Here is an 8,581-nt window from a genome sequence, read left to right as displayed (position 1 = left end):
TTATGGAAACAGCGCTTTGTCAATGATGTGCAAAGTCTAATTCACTGTGTTAAATGTCTTTCTCTGTGGTGCTGATGACTGAGACTGAGTCCATACTTATCACTGAGCTCTATTCCCAACTCTGCCTTCCAAATATTTCTAAACACATTTCAGCCAAACTCAAATTGTTCCATAACATGTTTTCCTGCCCCCTAGTTTAAAATTTTTTTTTCTTTTTTATTTTAAAACAAGATTCATTCATTAAGTATAGTGTTCTGCCTGCATGTATGCCTGCACACCAGAAGAGGGCAGCATATCTCCTTAGTACAATTTTCTTTTTTATTATTATTATTTTTATTGAAGAACTTTGTTTTACAAAAACAAAGGTAAATGTACAAATTTTAAGCATTTTTGCATAAAAGTATATGACTACATTTTTGTCATTGCTTTTTTTTTAAGTTTTGATAGTGTGCATTAAGATCTTACAGTCAGAATGAACAGAAAGTATAAATAAAACAGGATGTAGCCTGGAATTAGTCAAAGTTTTCTTGGTGTGTAAGGAGTAAACATAATGTTTTTTTTCTTTTCTATCTTTCTTTCTTTTTATTTTTTGAACTTCACACAGTCTGAGAGTTGTTTCTAGGGTGTTCAGAGGTTTCTGGGGTTAGTATCCAATTATCAATGACTGAACATTATGTCTGTTCTTTTGTGACTGGGTTATCTCACTCAGGATGAGATTCTCTTGATGCATCCTTTTCTTAAGAATTTCATAAGGTCATTGTTTCTGATAGCAGAGTAGTAATCCATTGTGTAAATGTACCACAATTTTTTTATCCATTCATCTACTGAAGGACATCTGGGTTTTCTCCACCTTCTGGTTATTATAAATAGAGCTTCTATGAACAATGTGGTGCATGTGTCTTTGTTGTATGTTGGAGCATCTGTGGGGTAAATGACCAGAAGTGGAAAAATTGCGTCTTCAGGTAGTACTATGTTCTATTTTCTGAGGAATCGCCAGACTGATTTGCAGAGTGATTATACCAGTTTATAGCCCCACCAATAGTAAAGTAGTGTTCCTCTATCTCTACATCCTTGCCAACATTTGCTGTCATCTGAATTTTTGATCCTGGTCAATCTGACTGATATGAGGTGGAATCCCAGGGTTGTTTTGATTTGCATTTCCCTGATGGCTAATAATGTGGAGCACTTCCTTAGATGCTTCACAGCCATTTAATATTCCTCATTTGAGAACGTTTTGTTTACCTCTGTACCCCAATTTTATTAGGGTCATTTAATTCTCTGGTGTCTAGCTTCTTGAGTTCTTTGTATACCTTGGATAATAGGCCTCTATCTGATGTGATGTTGGTAAAGATCTTCCCCCATTCTGTTGTCTGCCATTTTGTTTTCTTGACAGTGTCCTTAGCCTTACAGAAATTTTCCAATCTCATTAAGTCCAATTTGTCAATCATTGACCTTAGAGCACGAGTCATTGGTGTTCTGTTCATGAAATTTTTTACTGTGCTGATGTGTTCCAAGGTTTTCCCCACGTTCTCATCTAATAGTTTCAGTGTAGCTGATTTAATGTGGAGATCTTTGATCCACTTGCACTTGAGCTTAGTACAAGGAGATAAGAAAGGGTCTATGTTCATTCTTCTGCATGCTGAGTGCCAGTTGGACCAACACCCTTTGTTGAATAGGCAGTCCTTTTTCCATTGAATGTTTACAGCTCCTTTGTCTGCTTGATGTGTGTGCCTGTGAGGCTTCAGTTTCCCTGCCATAAGCCCCAACTCCCATTGGAGAAGGAAAGCAGGGTTCACAAAACCTTCGTCTTCTTACTGGAGAAACAAAGGTCAGTATCTCTGGTAACTCTCAATATGACTTCTGACTGAAGTAGCCACACAAGGTCAACCAATCATCCTTCAACCTCTGATGCCTCAGAGGCCCTTGACTCACACATCCACAATCTCCACAGCAGGCTGCCTGCTATCCTGAGCTGAAGAGAAGGGCACATCCAAAGAAGAATGGAATAATCCACCACAACCTGCTCCCTTGACAACCAGGCCCTGGCCTTGGGGCCCCAATTCTAAGAACCTACTAAGAATCCTCAGGCAGTGAGCAGCCAGGCAACCATTAGGAGCTAATTCCAGCTCCCACACAATCTCCTCTCACTAACCATCCATCCCAACCTCACCTCACACCATACCTTCAGCAACCACCAGGCCACACTCTGGGGACATTTTGCTCTCTGTTCCACTCCCAAAATCACAACGTCACCATTAGAGGTGGACCCTTCATTTTGTGTCCTCTCTCTCTCTGTCTCTCTCTCTCTCTCTCTCTCTCTCTCTCTCTCTCTCTCTCTCTCTCTCTCTCCACACACACACACACACACAAACACACACACACACACACACACACACACACACCTACCTACCGACCTACCTATGTTCCTCTTCTTTCTGCCTACAGCTCACCAATATATACAACAACAGCCACATTTTCCAGGGCAGATGGCAATCTCTGGGTACCAGATGATGTAAACCATGTTCTTTTGGAAACTGTCAATATCTAGGAGAAGCCTTCATTCAGGGGCACTGAGAGTCTGCAGAGGTCCACCAACTCCCCTACCCAATGCACTGCCTAGGTCTTAAGTCACAGCTGGTGGAGGGAGAGTCCTCTAAGAGCCTCCAAGAAACAAGCCTGCCAGTGCTTTTCAAATATCTTTCCTGACCAAGCTGCCTGGAGGCTTCTGCTCTGAGGCAACCAAGAGAGATCTATCCAGGCAGGCCTGCTCTGAGTTCTCAGAGGTGCAAAGCCCGGAACCCCAAAACAGGACCTGTCCTGCCATCCTACATATTGTTGTTAAGCAATTGTCTTATCCACCAAGAAACAAGGTTGAGAGGGAACTATTCCTCTGCAAGCCACCTGGGACCATTGTACACCCTTACTCAGCCTAGCTACTCCCTGGGGATATAGCCTTAAGGGTTGCCTCTACATCCAAACCTGTCCTTCCCAGACAACACTGACCACATGGAAATATGAACTGCTACACTCTGAGCCCTTGCTGGACCTGCTTCAAGGCCCTCGAGGCCAAGGAAGCTAACCAGGGGTCAGACACAGAGCAAAGGGGCTGAAGCAGGTGGGGGTAAGTGATAAGTCAAAGGGTAGACAGAGAGATACAATGGTCATCCGGTCCTCTAAATCCTAGACTGTGTAGATCTGAATTTGATAAGCATCTTTGTTCCTCCAGCAAATACCTGGACAGGGCTGAGATTAGACAGCCAGGTGTCTTTTGACCCTTCCCCTGGCTGATCTCCCAGGATGTTAGGGAATGTGAGCTACTCAGGAGAAGCCAGGAGGAGTATGCTGCCTGCTTGGGTGTCGGGAATCACAGCCAAGAGGCCATCAAGGCACCAGTCCTGGGTGGTACCCTGCCATCCCAACCTGTTTTGAACCCCTTTGGGATTATGGCAGAGTCAGTCTGTGTCTACTCAGATACACTCTGAGCCCTTAGTGGACCTGCAATCTCCATGAGTCTTATATTACCTAGGTCTACAAAGTGTGTTCCAGGACAGCCAGAACTACACACAGAGACCATGCCTAAGAGGAATATAGAAAAACAGAAAAAGGAAACAAAATAAGAAAATGAAAGGCCTGAAATTTTGTGAGAACTTGCCAATGTACACTCAAAAATGCAGCAGTTTTGGGGGTTTTTGTTGTCTCAAAGAAACATTTGTAATAGTAAATGTCTTCCTCCTTACATTTGGGGAGCCCAACAAGCCATCCACAGGGCAGGCCATGCTTTACCAGCTCAAACCAGCACAGCACCTGCACCTCTTTAGCCTAGGGTAGGTGAGCCCTGCTTCAGGTGAATTCCCTGAATCCTCTCAGAATTATCAGAGCCCTTTCCAATGGAAGTGATTCTGAGTCCCCCAAGAGGCTCTTCCACCAAGGATCTCCTGGTACTGCCCAGAACAGAACCTCCCAGGCCAACCCAAGTGGTGTTCCCTTCTCTGCCCAGAGGGGACCCTGAGCACTCCAAAGCCCATGGCTCCTAGGTCAGAGTTACAGTCTGCAGAGCAGAGCTCTCACAAAAAAACCTCTCTAGCCACCAACTCCAGCAGCATCTCAGAAAGAATCAGAGGTTGGAGGGTGGGGAGAAACTTACTGGGTCCAGGCCGGGCTGCCCTAGTAGAATCTCAGACCTCTCTACATTTGGGATGGCCAGCAGCATTCCCTCAGAGCCATTCCCCTGACTCTGCATTCGCAGTTGGGAGCAAAGTAGAAAAGGAAGAGCAATCCTTTCCCACTGAGTGCTGGCTCTGCCCTGAGGATATGAGACAACTGGGATCTGCCCCAGTGTCTCAAAGGGGCTGGAGTGATGGGCCTGGGAAAGCCACATGGAGTTTATAAGACCTCACTTTGCTGGTCTCTGAGAGGCTGTTTTTTGCCATTAAGTTATTGAAGGAACCGAATAACAAGAAAATAGCCATCCAAGATTCTATTCAGATTGACCAGTAGCCACAACTCGGCCTAGGCTCCCTGCCCACTTGGTACACACAGTGAGGTGGTTTGAATCTGATGATGGTGGATCACCACCCCCATCCACCCACAGCCCACTGTCGGGTTCTGGAGACCTGGTAGTTTTCCTCACAGGTCTGGGTCCCTACTCTCCAGTTAGAGATGACTCTGAACATATAAAGGTGGTGAGGGTGACTAAACTGACATCTGTGCGACTGGACATTTCATGAGAGGCCCAGACCGGGATGAGGGAACCTCTGTCCATGTCAGCCGTGCCCTCTGTGATGCAGACACTGCCATGGCAACCTCAGGTCAGCTTCTGCTGCTATGCGAGAAGGTGGTAACAGGTGAGAGCCTAGTGGGGATCGTAGGGAGCACAGAGCCCTGGAGTGTCTCAGGCCTTGACCCCCAGATTCCTGTGGCCGCAGCTAGTCAGGGACAGACTCCGTCTGTTTTCCAGGGCCTCGCAGCAGCCGCTTTTGTGATACGGAACGATGCAGAGAAGGCCCTAGAAACTTGTGGAGAGGAAGCCGAGGCCCGCCACGTGAGGATTGAACGGGGCACCATCGCGGTAGCATCAGAAGAGAAGTCAGAAGTGACAATGCACAGGAGTGAGGAGATGATGAAGGTGGAGCTGAAGCCTGCGGGTGAAGAACTGGACATGTAGGAGGCTAGTGGAGGAGTGAGGGAGTCACAGGAGAAGCCAGGGCCTTGGCACATAAGCATAGATCTTCACTCGAACCCGCTGGAGGACATCCAGGTAGAACTGGACACTGAATGCTCAGGCTGACAGGGACTTCCAACATTTGAAGCAGAAGATTGGGCAGATGCGGCAACACACTCTCTGGAATGAAGGAACTACATCATTCAGAATATCCCAGACTTCTGGATGACTGCCTTCAGGAACCACCCTCAGTCATCTGCCATGATTAGGGGTCTGGATGCAGAAATGTTAAGGTACATAACCAATGTGGAGGTGAAGGAACTGAGACATCCTCAGACCAGCTGCAAATTCAAGTTCTTTTTTCAAAGAAACCTCTACTTTAGAAACAAGCTGATTGTCAAGGAATATGAAGTGAGATCATCTGGTCGAGTGGTGTCTCTTTCCACTCCATTCATATGGCAGAGGGAGTATGAGCCCCAGTCTTTTATTGGCAGTAACCAAGACCTTATCTGCAGATTCTTCACCTGGTTCTCAGACCACAGTCTTCCAGAATCTGACAGAATCTCTGAAATTATCAAAGAAGACCTGTGGCTAAACCTATATACTACCTGTCTCGTGAAGGAATCCTTAAACCCCGACATCGCCCAATAAGGGAGCCAGAGATTCCCAGGCTTTTGGCTTCCAGTCAGGTTAACTTTTGCCTTTGAAAATGCAACTGAACAGGTCCCTTCTCACCTGTGCTTGAGCAGATGCAGCGGATATACAGTATGTTGATTTCTTTGCTCCTGACTTTTCTGAATCTTCTGTCTGAAAAGTTTCTCCCCCTCGACATTAAGACTGTGGACCTGATTCTGCTTTCACATGGCCCCCAAACTGTTCTGAATTCGTATCTGCAGGTTCATGGACAGGGCTTGTACCCTTTCTAAGAGTAACAATGAAACTGTACATTAAATGTGAATCCTGTTTTCAGTGTTACTCACTTACTGCAACCTAGATGTCTTTATCTGTTTACCTGTTCAGCATGTGGCAGTGTGGGCACAAAAGTTTGGAACAGTTGGCTGGGCCTAAGTTCGTTGCAGGAGTTTGCCAACTTCTGTGTGATTTTGTGACATTTTCTAGGCTATATCACATTTTGTTTACCAGTACTCCTCACCCTCACTCTCCCAACTTTCTCCTGTTATTAGAGAAAAGTAGCTCAGAAACATCTGTAACATTAGGAGTTGTAGTTCATTGAGCATTTCCCGCATTGATACTCTGTAAGAGTCCACAGAACTCTGCCTTGTCTCTCTCTTACCCACTCCTCAACCTGGTTAGCAAGCCCTAGAAAGCTAATAGGGCGACTGAACTACACACACATCTTCCTAATGGTTTAAAAGAAAGAAAGAGATTGTGATGGGTACTCTAAGTAGGGAAAGTGAGCTGAAAAGGCATAGAACCAAAATAAGTCAGATGAAATTGGTCTGAGGATGAAGACAGGATGTGGGCTTTCACAGTTTTGTCAAAGGCGGTGGGAAGAGAATTTCTCAGGAAAATACATTCTCTGAGTTTTTTTTTTTTTTTTATTTAACAACTTTATTTTACAAAACAAAGATAAATGTACAGATTTAAAGCATTTTTGCATAAAATTATACAATACATTTTTGTCTGTACTTTTTTCAGATTTTAAAATAATTTTTACATAAAACTGTATGAATATATTTGTTAGTCAATACTTGATTTTTTTAAAGATTTGATAGTAAGCATTGAAAACTTAATAGTTACAATGAGCATAAAGTACATGTAAAACAAAATTTAACATGGAAATAGTCAAAGTTTTCTTGTTGTATAAAGATTTTTTTTTTGTTTTGTTTTGTTTTCTTTATTTCTTGGACTTCATACAGTCTGTGAGTTGTTTCTGGGGGAGTGCAAGCCTCTGGGGTTAGCATCCCACTATCAGTGACTGCAGATTATGTCTGTTCTTTTGTGACTGGGTTATCTCACTCAGGATGATCTTCTCTAGATGCAGCCATTTTCTTAAGTATTTGGTCAAGTCATTGTTTCTGGTGGCTGAGTAGTATTCCATTGTGTAAATGTACCACAATTTTTGTATCCATTCATCTTCTGAAGGACATCTGGGTTCCTTCCAGCTTCTGGCTATTATAAATAGAGCTGCTATGAACATTGTGGTGCATATATCTTTGTTGTGTACTAAGGTGTCTCTGGGGTATATGCCCAGAAGTGGAATAGCTGGGTGTTCAGTTAGTGTTATGTCCAATTTTCTGAGGTATCACCAGACTGATTTCCAGACTGGTTGTATTGGTTTGTAACCCCACCAACAGTGGAGAAGGGTTCCTCTTTCTCTGCAACCTTGCCAGCATCTGTTGTCATCTGAGTTTTGGATCTTGGCCAATCTGACTGGTGTGAGGTGGAATCTCAGGGTTGTTTTGATTTGCATTTCCCTGATGGCTAAGGATGTGGAGCACTTCATCAGATATTTCTCAGCTATTCAATATTTCTCAACTGAGAACCTTTTGTTTAGCTCTGTACCCCATTTTTTAATAGGGTTGTTTGATTCTCTGGTGTCTAGATTTTTGAGTTCTTTGTACACCTTAGATATTAGGCCTCTATCTGATGTGGAGTTGGTAAAAATCTTTTCCCATTCTTTTGGCTGCCGTTTTGTTTTCTTGACAATGAACTTAGCCTTACAAAAACTTTGCAATCTCATTAAGTCCCATTTGTTAATCATGAGCCATTGGTGTTTTGTTCAGAAAAATTTCTCCTGTGCCTTTATGTTCTAAAGTTTTCCCTACTTTCTCATCTAATAGTTTCAGTGTACCTGGTTTAATGTGGAGATCTTTGATCCACTTACACTTGAGCTTTGTACAAGGACAAAAGAAAGAGTCTATTTTCACTCTTTTGTATGTTGAGTGGCAGTTGGACCAGCACCATTTGTTGAATAGGCTGTCCTTTTTCCATTGAATGTTTACGGCTCCGTTGTCAAAAATCAGGTGACCATATATGTGAGGGCTCATTTCTGGATCTTCTATTCTATTCCATTGATCCACATGCCTATTTCTGTACCAGTACCATGCAGTTTTCAGCACAATTGCCTTGTAATATAGCTTGAAGTCATGGATAGTGATTCCCGCAGATATTTACTTGTTGTTGAGGATGGATTTCGCTATTCTAGGTCTTTTGTTATTCCATATGAAATTGCACATTGATCTTTCCAATTCCATGAAGAAATGTGTTGGAATTTTGATGGGGATTGCATTGAATCAGTAGATTGCTTTTGGTAGGATGGCCATTTTTAAAATGTTGATCTTTCCAATCCATGAGCATGGGAGGTCTTTCCATTTTCTGAGATCCTCCTCAATTTCCTTCTTTATAGTTTTGAAGTTCTTGTCATACAGGCACTTCACTTACTTAGTTAGAGTCACA

At 43.5% G+C, this 8,581-nt stretch overlaps 1 pseudogene across 1 annotated transcript; it reads left to right on the top strand.

The window, feature by feature from the left end:
• The first annotated feature begins 4,723 nt into the window (after positions 1-4,723).
• LOC308415104 (testis-specific Y-encoded-like protein 1) lies at positions 4,724-5,855 on the top strand (annotated as a pseudogene). The gene is made up of 2 exons: positions 4,724-5,160; positions 5,221-5,855. The product of its transcript is annotated as a testis-specific Y-encoded-like protein 1 (transcript).
• Positions 5,856-8,581: the final 2,726 nt, after the last annotated feature.

The sequence above is a fragment of the Micromys minutus genome (assembly GCF_963924665.1).
Source record: "Micromys minutus genome assembly, chromosome: X".
In the NCBI taxonomy this organism is placed as follows: Eukaryota; Metazoa; Chordata; class Mammalia; order Rodentia; family Muridae; genus Micromys; species Micromys minutus.
The sequence above is the reverse complement of the archived record's forward strand: the minus strand, read 5'-3'. Positions and strand labels throughout refer to the sequence as shown.